The sequence below is a fragment of the Muntiacus reevesi genome, chromosome 1, assembly GCF_963930625.1.
Source record: "Muntiacus reevesi chromosome 1, mMunRee1.1, whole genome shotgun sequence".
In the NCBI taxonomy this organism is placed as follows: domain Eukaryota; kingdom Metazoa; phylum Chordata; class Mammalia; order Artiodactyla; family Cervidae; genus Muntiacus; species Muntiacus reevesi.
The window spans coordinates 57,609,731-57,627,602 of NC_089249.1; positions in this window are offsets into that span (position 1 = coordinate 57,609,731).

Below are 17,872 nucleotides of genomic sequence, written 5' to 3' on the forward strand. Positions count from 1 at the left end.
TCCCCTGCAAAAGGACCACCAGACAATTGAAGGAACAAAATGCTTACTAAAAGTGCAGGTAAAATTGATACTATGTTTCTGGGAAATATGTCTGCAGCATGACAGCTTAGGGGCATGTGCGTCCACGTGGTCCCCCTTGTGACAAGATCAAGGGCATCTGTACCCAAGGAGGAAAAGGGTGAGGATGAGGGATGGATCTGGGAGGAAAAAAGGGAACCAGATGGTGGCCCCTGAGCTTCTCATATTAGCACACAGCCAGACTGTGAGGTTTGGGGCTTACTCTGTTGTGTTAAGGGCTTCCCTGATGATAAAGAATCTGCCTGCAAGGCAGGAGACCCGGGTTTGATCCCTGGGTCGGGAAGATCTCCTGGGTGAAGAAAAGCACTCCCCACTCTAGTATTCTTGCCTGGAGAATTCCATGGGCAGAGGAACCTGGTCCTCTGCCATGGGGTCGCGAAGAGTCAGACATGACTGAGGGACTGACACTTTCACTGTTTTCTTTCTTCTGTTACCCTCTCTTTTTTTCACCTGTGAATGGTAACCATAAGATCGTTATGGTGAGCTTGAGGAATAAATAAGACAGCATGGGAAGCACTTAAAAGGGTGCCGGCACTTAGAAGTCCAATCGCTCATTCGTGTCCAACTCTTTAGGACGCTGTGGACTGCAGCGCGCCAGGCTCCCCTGTCCTTCACCATCTCCCAGAGCACATAGTAGGTGCTCAGTAAAATAAACATGTCTTACTATCAGTACTACTTCTTACCATTACTATGTTCGCCTGGTGTATTAATTGTCCATTATAAACCATCACAGTGCGGAGTGGCTTAAAGCACCAACCATTTGTTATTCACTTTTCGTGGTTTCTGTGGGTCAGGAGTCTGGCAGATATTAGCTGGGGCCTCTCAGCTTCAGAACCCTCCCAAAGCTACAATCATGGTGTCGGTCCAGGGCTGGCAGTCTCACCCGAAGGTTCAGCTGGGGAAGGATTTATGCCCAAGCACCTGAGGTTGTTTTGGGACTCCATTCCTTGCTGGAGACCATTGTTGGCTCTTGCCAGTGGGCTTCTCCGGGAGAGCAGCTCAGAACACGGCAGCACGTGTCATCACAACCAGCAGGGCAGGGCGTCTGCTAGTGAGACAGGAGTCATAATCTTGTGTCACCTCCTCACTGGAGTGACATCCATCACCTTTGCCACACGATGTGTACGTGCTCTGTCATGTCCAGCTCTTTGTGACCCCGTGGACTGTAGCCCGCCAGGCTCCTCCGGGAATTTTCCAGGCAAGAAATACTGGAGTAGGTAGCCATTTCCTTCTCCAGGGAATCCTCCTGATCCAAGGATCAAATCCATGTCTCTTGCATCTCCTGTACTGGCAGACAGATTCTTTACCACAATAGTCCGTGGTTAAAATCAAGTCGCAGGTCCTGGGACTTCCCTGGCAGTTCAGTGGTTAAGACTCTGTGCTTCCATTGCAGGGGGCACCAGTTTGATCCCTGGCTGGGGAACTAAGATCCTTCTGCCATGGGGTGTGGTCAGAAAATAAATAAAAATACATGCAAAAAAAAAATCCATGGTGAACAAAAAAATAGAAATTAAAACCAAAAATTCAAAAAAAGTCCCAGGTTCCGCTTGCACTCTGGGGGGTTGTGGGGGTCTTGGTAGAAGCCACCAAGTGCAGTAATAATCAGGGGACTGAGGCAGAGAGGACCAGAATCACAGCTGCTCGAGGTTCCCTCCTGGTAGAGTGACCCAACCTTCATTCCTAAGGGATCTGGATTAGCAGTCCTGCCTGGATCAGGCTGTCATTTCCCACGGATGTTTCCCCATCCCGATTCTGCTGTCAAGGACCTAGGCCACCTTCAGGAATAGGGCACTTTGTTCCCTACCCTCCAGGCATTTCAACCCTACATGTACCCCAACCTCTAAAGTTTTTTCCTGCCAGGAGTCAGCACACACCCTGAGCACTTTACGCAGTGCAGGAGAAATCTCACTAGGAGAATATGTGTGTGTGTATTAGTCGCTCAGACATGTCCGACTCTTTGCAACCCCATGGACTGTAGCCCGCCAGGCTCCTCGGTCCATGGGATTCTCCAGGCCAGAATACTGGAGAGGGTTGTCATGCCCTTTCTCCAGGGCATCTTCCAGCCTGACCCAGGGATTGAACCCATGTCTCCTGTATGGCAGGCAGATTCTTTACCATCTGAGCCACTGGGAGAATAACCAAGCCCAAATTAAACCCCACCCAGGAAAGCTTATTGATTTAGGGTTTGATAGAAAAATCAAACCTTTTCAACCAAATTTAGAACTTGCAACCTAGGTCTTTGAAATATTGAGCTTGGTGGGAAAAAAACTGTCACCAGAGGAAACCCACAGTGTGGCAGAAGCTATGATGGGCAAAATGTGACACGGCTGGAAAACTGTTGGGAAAATGACATCGTCAGGGCAAAGGTTGTATGGGAAAATACGGATCCCCGTGAATATGAGTTCATTAAAATGAAAATAAAAATAATAAACTAGGGGATTTCCCAGGCGGTCCAGTGGTTAAGACCTCAACTTCCAACACAAGAGGTGAGAGTTCAATCCCTGATTGGGGAAGTAAGATGCCACTTGCCTCAAGGCCAAAAAGCTAGAACATCAACAACAGAAGCAGTATTGTAACAAATTCAAGACAGACTTTAAAAAAGTAAACAAACTAGAAGCAAGTTAACCTCACGCTGTAGAAGACTGGCCAAGAAACTAAACCAAAGGAAGGAGCTTCAATCTTGAAAATGATACAGTGCTGATCGAATCCTGATGAAAATGATACAGTGCTGATCGAATCCTGATGAGAATGCTTGTCATTCATAACAAGAGGTCAGAAGGCTGGGCCAGGCGTCACACTCTGCCCCCAGGGAGTGCCACACTGTTCCCCCAGCAGGTGGGGGCCCCTCTTTGGGGGTCCCAGCCCCCCATCACTGTCCCCCTCCCCTGGGATGAAGGGTGCACAGCTGGGGCTTCCACGCCCCGTGGGGCAGGTGGTCCTTTGCCAGGGGCCGTCAGGCAGGGTGACGATGCAGCGTGCGCAGGGCCGGCGTGATGACAATGGCCTGGGGCAGAGGTCTGGGCGAGAGGACCCGGCGGGCCTGCCCTGGGCTCCCCTGTGAGGACAGAGGTTCCCCGGGGCCCTCCGGGTTCTGAGCTCAGGAGCCGGAGCTGGAGCTGTGCTGGGGACCTGGCCCGGCTCGCTCGGCCCTGGGGCAGGCAGCTGGGCGGCGGGGAAGTGGGGGGCGGTCAGTTGAGTCCGGGTGATGGGAGGCTGAGGAATGAGGAGAGTCCAGGAAAGTGGGCGGGGAGACATGACTGCTTATTGAGCACTTACTGTATACGCCGGCACCTGACAGCTGGCGTCCAATACAGGCCCGTAAAACCCCACGCAGGACATCACCGTCTGTCCACCTCGTACCTGGAGACACAGCCCCAGGGGGAGAGGCCCCCCGGGCCCAGGCTGCTCCATGAGCAGGCTGCAGGCCCGGGTCTGTTCGTCTGTCTCACTGTGTCTCCAGAGCCCCCCTCGGGCACGCGGCCTCCCGGCCCAGTCTTTCCCTGGGATCCTTTCTTACGGATTAAACGCCCCCCACCCCTCACAATTATTCCCCCTGATGAAAGCGCCCTTGTCTTTCCCGGGAAGCGCTTCACTCCCCTCCCGCCCTTTGTCCCAGGCCACAGCCTCCAGGCTTTCCCAACCTGGGCTCGGCCAGCCCCCACCCCCCAACTCCCTCCTGCACCCCCCTCCATTCCCACCCCCTCCCTTCCCCCCGGGCCCCCTCTCAGGAGGCCCCCGGTGAGGTCATCCCTGTGTCAACAGGAGCCGCACAAAGGGCCGGCGTCTGTCTTTCTGCTGAAGAGGGAGACAGGGCTGGGGGAAAGAGGCAGGAGCCGGCAATTACAGGTCCCGCAATGGGGCGCCGTCAAGGGGCCTCCGTCAATTAGAGCTGCTGCCCAGGCAGGGGGCAGGGGAGGGGTCGGGCGCAGGGGCCAGGCAGGGCCCAGGAGCACCAGGCCAGGTAGGTTCATGGTTCCTCCATCCCACACTTGGTCATTCACTCATGTTCATATTGTCTGAGCACCTACTACGTGCTAAACCCCCAGAGACCCAGCCGACAAGGTCTGGCTCTGACGGCGAACCCCGGCAGGGGAGGCAGCCACTAGATAAGTGTGCGTGATACGTGCAGGTGTGCCAAACTTCCCAACAGAGCCAAGTGCCACGAGGGAACTAAAACAGCAGGAAGCTGTAGACAGGTAGGAGTGTGCGGGTGAGACAGAGGGGGCAAGAGCGCCCAGGCAGACAGGGCGGGCTTCCTGGAGGAGGTGATGTTCGAGCTGAGACTTGGAAAGCGAGACCTGGCCAGCCACGCCGCAGCTGGAGGGAGGTGTGTTCCAGGCAGAGGATACAACAACAAGTGCAAAGTCTCCGGGGCAGGAACACGCCTGGTATGTATAGAGGTCAGCAAACGGCTGGTGTGGTACGAGGGACGCGGGTGACGGAGCAGACAAGGGGGGCTGTGGTGTGACGGGGGTGGTTCTCATCAGCTCCCAGCGGGGTGTATGCACACAGCTGCTCCCACCTGGGTGTGTGGGTCGGCAGCTTGAGATGAACCGCTGTGCAAGGAGTTACACCACGCATGCGTGCTAAGTCGCTTCAGTCGTGTCCGACTCTTTGTGACCCCAAGGGCCGTAAGCCACCAGGCTCCTCTGTCCATGGGATTCTCCCAGCCAGAATACTGGAGAGGGTTGCCATTTCCTCCTCCAGAGCATCTTCACAACCCAGGGATGGATCGAACCCGCAGCTCTTACGTCTCCTGCTTTGGCAGGCGGGTTCTTTACCGGGAGGTCCCCATTTGCACGGTGGAAATCAGCCAGTGCTACACGACAGAACTTTTCCCCCAGAAGGTCTGCTGTTGGCAGTGGCATCTGCTGAGTTCATGCCAAGGCAGGCATTTTCTAAACACTTTACCTGCCCTGGCTTATTGAATACCTAGGATGGCGCTACGAGGTGGCAGTTAAGAGTAACCTCACCCCGTGGTATAGAAAAGAGGAGACCCGAGCAGTGCAGCGACTTGGGCGAGGTCCCCCAGCTGGTGAGCGCCAGGGCCGGGGGTTTGGGGGGTAGGAGGGATCTGAGCCAAGGGGCTCCCCGCCCCTTCTCTCAGCTTCTGCTTCCCCCTGGGAAGGAACCCGGCTTGAGCACACGGCTTGGCCCAAGGGCTGCTTGTTAAAGGGATGAGGGACAGGGCAATGTTTGCTGGGGGAGATGCTGCCAGGAGGAGGCCACGCCAGACAAGGGCAGTAGGAGCTGATGAGGCTGGGGCAGGGCTGGGCGCGGGGGCCTGGCCGCGCGTCTCCACCAACCCGCTCACCAGGTCGCTGGAGCCCGCGTGGACTGCTTCCCCAGCAATGTGGAGACGTGTGTGCTCCACCCACACACGGCGCATGCAGCAGCGGGGGAAGAGGAGCGTGGCTATGTCAGCCCTGGGCTGCTGGGGGCATCAGAGCCAGACACGCAGCTGGCCCCAGGGCGTCTGCCCCTCTGATGCCCCACAGTCTCCTCTCAGCCTGTTTGCCATGTAAACACCCAGTTTCCTGCTCGAGGCTGCCCGGTCCTGCCCGCCCTCCCTCGGTGCCGGGCGAGAGAGGTGGGCAAGTCCACTCGGCTCCCAAGGGCCTCCTGGATCCGTGAGCGGCCGGGTATTTAGATCACAAGCTTCCAAGGGGCAAACGGGGGCTTCCCTTTTGTCTCAGTGGTGAAGAATCCACCTGCCAGCGCAGGAGACACGGGTTCGATCCCTGATCCGGGAAGATCACACGTGCTCCCAGCAAGTAATCCCGCGAGCCCCAACTACTGCGCCTGCGCTCCAGAGCCCGCGAGCCCCGACTACCGCGCCTGCGCTCCAGAGCCCAGGCCGGGGTGGGGGGCCCAGCTATGGAAGCCCACGTGCCCAGAGCTTGCGCTCTGCAACAAGAGACGCCCCCGCCCGGAGAAGCCCGTGGACCGCAGCAAAGCGTGGCCTCCACTCCCTGGTACGAGAGAGGGCTTGAGTGAAGCGGCGAAGACCCAGTGCGGCCAAAAATAAAGAGATAACATTATAAAAGTGGAGGGCCGTCGGAGCTGTACCTGTGCACGCATGCCTGCTACGTCGCTTCAGCCGTGTCCGACCCTTTGCGACCCCGTGGACTGTACCTGCCAGGCCCCTCTGTCCATGGGGATTCTCCAGGCGAGCATACTGGAGTGGGTGACCATGCCCTCCTCCAGGGGATCTTCCCCACAGGGATCGAACCTGCATCTCCTGGGGCTCCTGCGTTGTGGGCAGATTCTTTATCACTGGGCCACGGGGGAAGCCCCAGCTGTACTTACCTTCACTGTTAAAGAAAGGAGGTCAGCTGAGGCAATGTGACAAGCTCCAGCTGATTGAAACAAGTCAGGCCAGAGGGTGCAGGTATGGACCTAGAAGGTCGGACCCAGACCACACCAGGCGAGGGCGCAGGCGGAGGCAGGCAGGCGGAAAGGACGGGATCATATTTAAGGGAGGCACTGGGGCCCGAGAGGTCCCACAGCACTCCTGTTGTATTGGAGCATTCGAGCTGCAGTCTGCTGTCTGCTACCAGCTACCCAGGGGCAGATCCCACACTGGTTCCGTCTTGATTTCTTTGGCTGGTTCCTTTTTTTTCTTTTATGCTGATTTATTTATGTGGCTGCGCTGGGTCTTCGTAGCTGCTGGGTCTTTGGGCTTTCTCTAGTTACAGGCAGTGGAGGCTGCTCTTCGTCGTGATCCACGGGCTTCTCTTGCTACAGAGCACAGTCTCCAGGCTCACGGGCGTCAGTAGTTGAGACACAGGGGCTCCATAGGGGTGGCCCATGGGCTTGGTGGCCCCACAACATGTGGGATCTTCCTAGACCAGGGATCAAACCCGTGTCCCTTGTACTCCAAGGCAGATCCTTAATCCCTGGACCACCAGGGAAGCCCCTCTCTTTGTCTGGTTCTTTTTGGTCCAACATCCAACCTAAGCAGAACTCTTCTCTCTCTGCGCCAGATGCCTGTTTGAAGTATTAACACAAATCAAGCCTTACAGTAGCCCCGGGAGATGGCGCATAAAGCCCATTTTACAGACTAGGAAACAAAGGCTCTGATGTGGGGTCCAGACCTACCCAAGGTCACGTGGTAGGGCCAGGATTTGAACCGAGCCCCACCAAGCTCCAGAGCCTGTGCTGGCGTCGGAAAGCCACGGCACCTCTGGACTGGCCCCCGATCTGGGAGCCCGCCCGTCCTCAGGCCTCCTTCCTGACGTGCCGGGGTGCGGCAGCTACTCCCTGAAGCCCAGACACAGGTGACCGACCGGGCGGGCGTCCACCAGGCCCCCCTTCACGGGGGCCGCCCTCACCTCTGAGGCCTCCTGCTGAGGGCAGGGGCGGTGGCGGATGGGGCTTTTCCTGGGCTCACCAGGGAGACGTAGAGAAGGCACTGTGGTCAGGCAGACGGGGCTGCCTTGGCCTTTCTCCAGGGGCCTTCCTGCCGCTTGGAAAGTCTCTGAAAAGAGGGCATCAGGGGGACGGGGGAAGGGTGCGGCTGGCCCCCTCACCTCCTTCCACCTGTCAGCAGGCTGCCCGGAAGAGGCAGAATCGGATTGGCAGACGGGGACACGAAGGCTCAGAGAATGCGGAGGGTCTCCGCAGAGGCGATCCTGAAGCCAGGGCTGGGGTCTCTCATCCTCATTTGAAGGCAAAGGCAGGGGATGGTTTCCTGAGACCACTGGTGTCTCCCTGAAATCAGGGGTCCGCCTGCCCAGCCCGCAGCTGTTTCCTCTGGGGGCAGAGTCAGGATGGGGATGGTGGTCCTGCCTCCAGGAGCCCCACACAGCTGTCCTGAAGGGCCCGCCACGTGTCCATGAGGAGAAGCAGGGAGCCAATGAGGCCCCATCTCCCAATCCTAGGCTTCCTTAGCCATCAGGGCCTATCCAGCTGGACGTTGGCTGGCATTTGGGGTGAGTGTTGTGAGCACTTAGCGGGGGGGCTTGGACCCGAGTGAAGGTCAGGACTCTCCTCTGAGCAAAAGCCGCCCTGGCTGAACTCCGAGGGGCTGGTCAGGGGCTGAACGGAGAGCAGCCCTGCAGAGGGAAGAACCTTGTCCAGACTTCGGATGGTCACCCTGATGGGCTGATTTGACTTAGACAGTTCCAGGGGAGACCGGGTGGATTCCCAGCCTCAGCGTCCTGATCTGTGATGGGGAGGGCTGGACCACCCCTGCCCCGAGCGAGGACCCCTCCCCGCCTCCTGTAGCTGCGGGCTGGGGCTGGCTTCCCACCCTGCTGGCCTGGCATCCACGCCAGAGACCACACAGGGGGTCTCAGGGTGTGAGCCCCAGTGGGTCACGTAACCTCTCTGAACCTCAGCTTCTGCACCTGTTCAGCCAGAACAACAATATCCACATCACAGTTCACTGCTAAATCCTTCTGTTTACCGAAGGGTGTGGCACAAAGTAGGTGCTCAATAAATATTTTTTGAATTAATGAATTGACATTACAGGATAGGACTGAATATTGCACTCTTAGCACAATGCCTGGCACATAGCAGTTCTGGATAAGCAATAGCTTTGTGGCAGGTTTTTAAAATATTTATTTATTTTTAATTGGAGGATAATCACTTTACAATGTTCTGTTGGTGTTTTTTTCTTTTTCTTAACCAGGGGGAGAGGACTGAGCTAGCATGGAATCTCAGAACCAATGAGAAGGAAGTTGGCAGATGCATTTGGAGAATAGGGTGGAATGGGGCAAGGAACAAGACTAGAAATGTCCCCAGGATCGGGAAAGGCAGACTCGAAGGCCACAGCCAGGAGGCTGGACTCTGTCCTGTTCAGTTCAGTCGCTCAGTCGTGTCCGACTCTTTGCAACCCCGTGGACTACATGGGGTCCTCCCTGGACAGGCCTCCCTGTCCATCACCAACTCCTGGAGCTTACTCAGACTCATGTCCATTGAGTTGGTGATGCCATCCAACCATCTCAGCCTCTGTCATCCCCTTCTCCTCCCACCTTCAATCTTTCTCAGCATCAGGGTCTTTTCTAATGAGTCAGTGCTTCACATCAGGTGGCCAAAGTATTGGAATTTCAGCTTCAGCATCAGGCCTTCCAATGAATATGCAAGACTAATCTCCTTTAGGATGGACTGATTGGATCTCCTTGCAGTCCAAGGGACTCAAGAGTCTTCTCCAACACCACAGTTCAAAAGCATCAATTCTTTGGCGCTCAGCTTTCTTTACAGTCCAACTCTCACATCCATGCATGACTACTGGAAAAACCATCGCTTTGACTAGATGGATCTTTGTTGGCAAAGTAATGTCTCTGCTTTTTAATATGCTATCTAGGTTGGTTATAGATTGAGAGCAGGGGAAAAGGCCCAGATGGCTAGCGATGAGCAGAATGGTGGTGGACACCCTGCCTGGCCTGAGGAGAGGGCCAGGAGGCAGGGAAACAGAGACGGCATGGGTAGGGGGCCCTTTTCCAGGAAACTTGGCTGAGAAGAGGAAAAAGAGCAGTAGCTGGGCGGTGATGACAGAGGGACAGAGGTCTTGTTTCTTAGGTCAGGAGACTTGAAAAGATATAAATGCAGGTGGTAAGGTGCTGGTCCACTGGGGTGCCTGAAGATGCAGAAAAGGCAGTACTGGCTAGAGGGGTCCCTGAGTGAGGCAGAACTGGAGGGGCAGCCCCGGAGGGGGGATTCAGGAAGGGCTTCAGCTTTGGGTTTAGGCCAACGGTGGTGGTGGGGGTTCTGGGGCTGAGTAGAGTATGAAGGCTGGCCATCTTCTGGGGGGTGGGGTGGGTGGGTAGAGGCTCCAGAGAGCTGTGAGGAGGGGCCAGGTCTCTGGGGAGAGGGCATGGTGGAGTGTGGGGGAGCTCTGCTGGATCATGGTGAGTCTGGGTGCAGCTCCAGACCCCAGCCTGCAAGGAGGTGACCACCTCCGTTGTTCAGGGCAGGGCGGACCTGCCGACTGAGGCTGTGGGCAGGTCACAGCCCAGCAGGTTCTTGGGGAGAGGCAGGCAGATGATGTCTGTAGGGCCAGCCCTTCCCAGGGACTGCCTGGGGCCCTGTGCTAGCATTCTGGCTCACGGGAAAGAACACGGTCACTGATTAGTGATGTCTGCTCAGAGCACACGATGGAAGGGGAGGGCTTGAGTCATTTCTGTGCCGTCCCTTTTGCCCAGGCGGCAGCAGAGAGCCGGCGGCCAGGCATGGAACGCTGCTGGGACTGGTATCACTCCAGCCCACGCAAGGACTCAAGGTGTGACTCAGCCCCAGTGCCTGTTATCTGGAAATGATAGCGCCACCTGTTCAGGCGATCGTTGGGAGTAAAGTCATGATGTGTGTGCTCAGATGCGGCAGTTTGTCTCGTCTCTGTGAAGGGCAGAAGGAGCAGGGTGGAGTCAGGGAGCCTGGGGATGGGAGTCAGGAGGGAATGGGCGAGGCTCCACTGGGGTGGGGGCCTGGGGCACCCGTCTTTCTCTTCCCCTCGGCTGTCTGCAGAGCATCGTCACGGATGGAAGCACGTGGAGGGTGAGGCCGTGAAGATCTAGACAGGTCCTGGGTACCTATTGGGCGGGTCACCCAACAGCTCCGACCTCACTGTAAAATGAGGTAAGACAAGGTGACCGTCCTGATGGACTGGAGCAGTGAGATTTGTCAGCAGCCCCGTGGCCTCTGGCATCGACTATCCTGGATGGTTCAGTTCAGTCGCCCAGTGGTGTCTGACTCTTTGCGACCCCATGGACTGCAGCATGCCAGGCCTCCCTGTCCATCACCAACTCCCAGAGTTTACCCAAGCTCATGTCCGTTGATAGAGAAATCAATGGGTAGAGAAATCACGGAAGTCCGTTTTCAGCTCCCTCCTCTCCACTCCTCCGCGCTCCTTTTCAGCGAGTATTCGTCCTTCACCCTCAGCAGAGGACAGGCTGTCGCTGCTCTTTCAGTTCTGTCTCAGTCTGGTCCTCGTCTTCTCCTTATATGGCACGGCAGTAGGGTGAGGTTGTGATAGAAAGGCACAGACATCCCTCCCAGTTTTGATGGCTCTGTTAATTCAGACTAGAGTGTGAGTGACTGCCGTGGCTGCAGCACCGTAGTGCTCTGAGGGCCTCTTTCTCCCTGCCAGCCCCCACCTAGGAGCTGCATTTGGTGTCAGTGCCAGTCTTGTGGGAAGAGAGACTCATCCAGAGAGGGTGAAGATGGGCAGGGATGGGGTGTGGCCAGGTTAGCCGAGGGAGGGGTCGCTGCAGGACGTGGCTGTGACTCAGGGAGCTTTCTGCTGATGGCCCCAAGGCTTCTCAAGGCCACCCTGGAGGAGGGAAGCTGGGGGTGCAATCCTGCAGGTGGGTGGGAATCGGGGTGTGGGGGAGAAGCAACAAGCTCCACAGAAGGTAGAACCTTCTGACAGATAAGACCCCAGACGTGGAACAGGTCCCTGGGGAAGTGGGGTGGGATAGGCATGGGGGACAGACAAGCAGAGGTGTGAGGGTCCTTGCAGGATGCAGGGCAGGGGGCTTCCTCCCCAAAGGAGGGCACTGTGGGGGGGCATCGGCATAGGAGGCTGGCACTCCTGACCCCACTGCGATGCCTCCCTGGGACTCTCTGCCTTTCACCAAGAAGAGCAAGTCCCCCCAGTGGGGGGACTTCAGGCATCAACAAAGGTGAGGGGGCTCCCTGGGGCTCCTCCGTCTGATAGATCTGGTGTCTACTGAGGACCTGCCGGCTGGGGGGAGTGGAGCCGGGATCCGGCAGCAGACGGAGACACCAGTGCTCAAGGAGAGGCCGGAAGAGGTCTTCCGGGCGCTGTCACTGATGGGCACTTGCTGAGTCTCGGCCAGCACTAGGGCGTTCATGGTCCTCACCCCACGTGATTGGCCCGACCTAGCGCGGCAGGTATGTTTCACAGGTTTCACGGGTGAGGCACCAGGCCCAGCACCCTGCCCTGAGACCCCAGGGGCAGGTCCACAACCGTGCGACCCCTCGGACCCTGCTCGCCCCACCAGCACTGCGTCCTGAAGGTGGGAGGTGCCCGGAGAGAAGCGGGGCGGGGCCTGGGGATGTTGGCCCGAAGCTCCAGCCCCACGTGCTGCTTAACTCTCGGTCCCCCCTCCGATGGAGCCTGGACCCCGTTGCTGGCCATGGGCCGAGGTGGGGGCAGAGCGGGTACAGCCCCATGGTGGGCCCGGGAGGGGCAGGCTGCCTGGGAAAGTCCCTCCTGAGCCGGAGGGGCTGAGCTCCCCCACCCCGTCCTCCACAGGAGGCAGACAGGAGCAGTGGGGGGCCCTGGAGGCTCCCAGTCAGGGGAGGGGGGCCCTGACAGCACCGTGGGGGCAGGGCTCAGGGAAGGCCACGAGGATGGGGCTTAGATTCGGGAGGCAGCCAGATGGGACTGGGGGAGCCAGCAGAGGCAGGAGAGACGGACAGAAGGTGGGCTCGGGGGTGCCCAGGTTTCGGATCCTGCTGCCTTTGATGGGGGTGCCCGCTCTGAACTGGTGGCGGGTGCCCTCCCCTCCCAGCTGTCTGTCCCCCCGGGGCATTCCTTCTAGGGTCTGGACCCGCCTGCCCTGCTTGGTCCCGGCCGGGACTCCTGTGCTAGGACCAGGCCTGGGTCTGTCCTGAGCATCCTGGCCTCCCGGTGGGGGTGGGGGAGGCATAGGGCTGGGTCTGGCAGGACCTCGCTCCCCTGATCCTTTCCTGGGTCGCGGGAGCAAAACCCCACTTCCTCCCTTCTTTCTTCAGGTTTGGCTCTGGCCCCGCCATTGACTCGGCTCAACGACTTAAATCCGGGGCTCCCACTACTGGCTGTGGCACCGGGGCCCTGGGGCTCTTGTGAGGATGGGGTCCCCCGTCCTGGCGCCCGCAAACCCAGGCTGCTTTTGGTAGGGGGCGGAGCAGCTCCTAGACGGTCAACCCAGGGAAGGGAAGACGCAGGGCATATGGCCGGTGCCAGAGCCGCCCGGAGAGGTGTGGAGCCGTGGAGCTGAGCTCTGCCAAGGACGGAGCGCAGTCTGGGCTGCACCGGCTCCTCCATGAGCCCAGGAGGCACCCGGTACTTCCACCTGCTTTCTGGACGAGGATGCACGACCCGGGGATGCTGCGGAGACTGGAAGCTCAGCTGGAGGGGGATGTCGGCAGGGCAGCCCGTGGAGCCCGCTGCGTCTCGGTTCCTCCCACTGCGGCCACTGAGTCTGTCTGGAGCTGGTGCACAGGTTGCCAGGATCGATGGAGGAGACCCAAGTCAAGTGCCTGGGATTTACCTCCTCAGGCCTGTACGTCAGGGAGCCCTGGGCATTTCATCTCCGGGGCCCCTCTTCACCCTCCCTGTGTCCCCTCTTCCCTCATCCACGGCAGAGCCATCGGACCAGGCTCTGCCCGCACTTCCCTGGACTCTACTCTGCGGCCACAGGGGTGCTGGGAGGGGTGAACCCCTGCCCGCTCCTCTCTCTGACACCCTCCCTCCGTCACCCCAGGGTTCCCTTTGGTTCCTGCCTCTAGATCTTTGCTTGCTTGGCCCCTCCCCCCAAAGGCCCCTTCCTCTGCCCTTGGCACCAGGCACTGTCTGAGCATCTCCCCTTCATCTGTCCCCAGGATGGGTGAGAGGTCCCCTGTGAGGCCCCCCCTGTGCCTAGCCGTGCATGGCCATTGTTAGTTTCCAGGCCCCACACCCTTTGGGTCCCTTACTCAGGGGTGGGGTCACCTCTGAGTCCCTCTAAGTCTCTGGCTTTGCCTGGCCCTGAGGAGGTGGCTAGGATATCTATGAAAGATTATTGAATATGAACTACCCACTGGTCTGACCTCTGTTGCACCCATTTTTCAGAAAAGGAAACCGAGGCTTTAGGGTTGAAGTGTGGTATTCAAGGGCCCCCAGGCAGTGCAGACAAAGCAAGAACAGGAGTGCTGGGTGGGGCCAGCTCCACCCACTTCTTCACTGTCTAGGAGGTCAGAAGAGATAGCCATCTGGGAAGGACCGGAGAAGTCTGCAGGGCCGGACTGGGCATGGCCAGGACCCTGGACAGCTCAGCAGAGCTCGGCAACAGCTGGCAGGGCTGGGATGGTCCCTTGATGTGTTGGGGGCCTCTGGTGGGGTTGGAAGGAGCTGGCCTGGCACCTGGCGGGGAGCAGGATGGGTGAATGGGAGAACAGGTGTCCTGGAGTTTGAAGATAGGCCTTGCAGTTCCCACTTTGCCACATACTAGCTGGACAGGTCTCAAATAATCTTTTGGAACCTCAGTTTCTTCATCTGTAAAATGGGCCTTCTGGTCTCCCTTCGCGGGGACACTTGCCCCTACCTGAGGTTCCAGTCAGGCTATGGTGAGAAATAAGCCAGCTCTAAGCAATCTGGAAAAATTCTATAGAAACACTAAAGGACTTACATGCAGCAAGTGAGGGGCGGGGCCAAGGGTGCTGGGAACCTAGGCCACCCACCTTAGTGGTGACCCAGAGTGGCACCAGGAGCTGAACCCACCCTCAGGAGGCCTGTGGGCTGGGCACCCTCCTGCTCCTGCAGCCGGCAGGGAGGTGGATGGCCTCCCTGGGCTTGGCCTCTGTCCAGCTGCTGGTGACTCCAATCCTGGAGCAGCATCGCTTGGGCCAGGGAACATCATTCCTGAAGCATGTCTTGGGCCTGCTGTCCAGTGACAAACGCCTCACCCTCCAGGCCCATCTGCCAGGGGCAGACCCCAGTGGAATGATCAGTCAGGTGTCTGGAGCTCGCTTCATACAAGGCACCCTTCTCTGCAGCCCCCTTCTCCTTTTGCTTTCAGTCTTCCGCAGCATCAGGGTCTTTTCCAATGAGTCAGCTCTTCGTGGAGGATGAGATGGTTGGATAGCATCACCGACTCAATGGACATGAATTTGAGCAAACTTCGAGAGATAGTAGAGGACAGAGGAGCCTGGCCTGCTGCAGTCCATGGGGTTGCAAAAATTGGATGTGACTTAGCTACTAAACAACAGAAATAACAACTTCCCTGCTCCTGGCTTTCTGGGCGATGACCCAAGGGTCATATGGGGGAGCACCCCCAGAAAAGGGTGGAGGACTCATCTGGACCACAGCCTGGTGAGAGCCTCACCTCAGGGCAGGAGAGAGCTGAGGGGTCTTCCCACATCTTGACATTCACCTTTGAGCAAGCCCAGGAGCGAGCTGGGACATCACTTTTATCCTCAGGCTGAGAAAACTGAGGCTCAGAGAACCACGAGGATGTCCTGAGGGCCCAAGCTAGTTGGTGGCAGAACTAGGTTAAAATCCAGACCCCTAGAATTGGTATCAAGAATGTGACAGTGTTAACAACCTCCACTCGCTGAGAGCCGCTGGGGCACTGGGCCCTCTAGTTGCACTGCCCTTGAGTTAGAAATCACTGTACTGGCTTCATGATAGGAAAAAAGGAAGAGACTGAGGTTCAGAGTCATAAGTTGTAAGTGGCAGAGGCTGGACTTGAACCAGTGGTTCTGTAGTTGGGGCAGTCCTCATAGGCTATAACTGAGCCTAATCAGAGGTGGGCAGGGCCTGGGGGCTCCCGACAGGGTGTGGCTTTCCCACCTGGGGCTCTGGGCTGAGGGGAAGACCCAGGGAAGGCCCACTTCAGATGGCTGGAATTGAAACTGACCTGCCTTCAGGTGAGCCAGTAGGCGGAAACCTTGGAGCAGCGGAACAAGGCAGAAGTGGGGATGTAGAGTCAGGCTTCATCCTTAGAGCCCTAGCTTGGGTCACCTCCTCCAGGGAGCCTCTCTCAATCCCTCTAGCCCATGCTGACTCCCACCTCCCCTAAAATCCTGGGGTGAGTCCCAGGGCATGACCCAGCTCCTGGCATGCCACAGGGGCCCACTGAACATCTGCTGAATAATGACTGTATCATACAGGCTGGCTCTGAGCCAGGCACCATGCGGGATCTGCTCTGTCAACAAGGCACTGGGGTCTTCCAGGGCCCGGGCCTTGCCACGCCTCCAGCTCACCCCAGCCCCTGCCCTACATGCACACCCCCTCCACTCTGCTCACTCCCCTGCCTGGACGCCCCTCTCTCCACCCCTCATGACACTCTGATGATGTTAGAAGTGTTTGAGACAACATAAAGATCCCGTAAATGGAGTTACAAGTCACCCATCATCTTATCCCCAGGGTTGACTTGTGACTCTACAATACTACTGAGCTCTTTTTTTCCCTCCTATCTTTCGTTTTTCAAAACCCAGAGTCAGAGGCCTGCTTCCCTTGTCCATGGGATGTGTGATGACCACAGACACATTCCTGCCACACCACATGCGGGCAATGGGATCTCCCTATTTAATATTCCCTGGACATGCCATAAAACCGATCCCCTCTGGCCAGGCATCTGGCTTGTTTTGGATTGGGGGCTATTATAGTTATTGCCCCAGGACACCTTCCTGGAAAGGTGAATTTCTTGGCCAGCAGATATCACTCCCATGCTCTTTGGAGACTCTAAGGCTTGGCATGGCTGGTCCTTCTGCTGGATTGTCTTTGTCCCATTTATCCTCATAGCAAAGCTGTCTTCCTTGGAAACATGCCTATCACCTCTTTTTTTTTTTTTTTTTTTAATATATGTATTAAATATTTATTTATTTGGCTGGGCTGGGTCTTAGTTGTGGCATGCGGGATCTATTTCCTTGACCTAGGATGGAGACTGGGCCCCCCACATTGGAAATGTTGAGCCTCCACCGCTGCAGCACCAGGGAGGTCCTGCACATCACCTCTTTCTGAAGCGTCCCTGCTGCCCTATTCTCAGCTGCCCTCTCCTCTCTGGTGTCGTGAGCATCTGCTGACCTCCTGCTTCTCCAGCGGGGCAGACAGCCTACCGTCTCCTGTTTTTCCCTACGGCTTCCAGCACATAGTAGGGGGCCTGGGGAAGACTTCCCTGCTGAACGAGCCATCCCCCGGCTGGTTGGCAGTGCGGGCTTGTGTGGTGTTTCTCCATGAACAAGTGCCACTGTGTTATTAAATTTTCCCAAAGCAGAATGTCTGCTGCGTTTGCCAGATTGGTTGCTCTTTTAGGAGTGGGTCTACCCTGCCCATCCCTCACTCCTCGTTCTCTGTCTTTCAGAGCCCATTCGCTGGGCACCTACTGAGCTCCAGGCCCGTGGGATGCAGTGCCGGGGGCCGAGGCAGCCTTACCCCCAGCAGGCACGGCCGGGACCAGGGTAGGTGCGGGTCAAGTTCAGGGCTCAGTGCCTGGGACAGGGTGTGGCAGGTATGGCAGGCCCCTTAAGGGTGGGGAGCTTATGCTTTGACCGGAAGGAAGTGGTAAGTGTTGGGCACACAGTCTGTGCTCCATAAATGTGTAATGCGGGAAGGTAAGAGATGCTGTCTGGGAGCTCGGTGGAGGACCGGTGGGATCAGAGGAAGGGAGGAAGCTGAACTTGGAGGATGAGTGTCATCAGAATGTCTCTACTATCGCCCCAAGACCAAAAATTCTCCACCAATTCCCAACCACATGTCCCCCAGGGTCTCACGAGGTCATGAACAAATTGTGCCTTTGTCCTTGGCTGGAGGACAATGGGCGGAATCTGTTGAGCTCAAGTCCTGTCTCCCAGGCAGGTACACTGGACTCCTGGAGAGCCTGTGCTCGGGAAGCCTCCATCCCTGCAGGGAGGAAGATGCGCCCGGCGGAGTTCGGGATGCTCCTTCACGCTCCAGAGTTGGGCAGCCGAGCTGCAGGAGCCGGGAGGCTCTGTGTGGTAAGCAGAGTTGAGTTTGGCAGACCTCATCCTTCACCTGCTTATTCATTCACTCACTTACCCGACACTGGCCTTGTCCCGGCTGCTGGGACACCACGGAACCTCGCGCTCAGAAGCCTTCAGGGGCACCCATGACCCACTGGGCGTG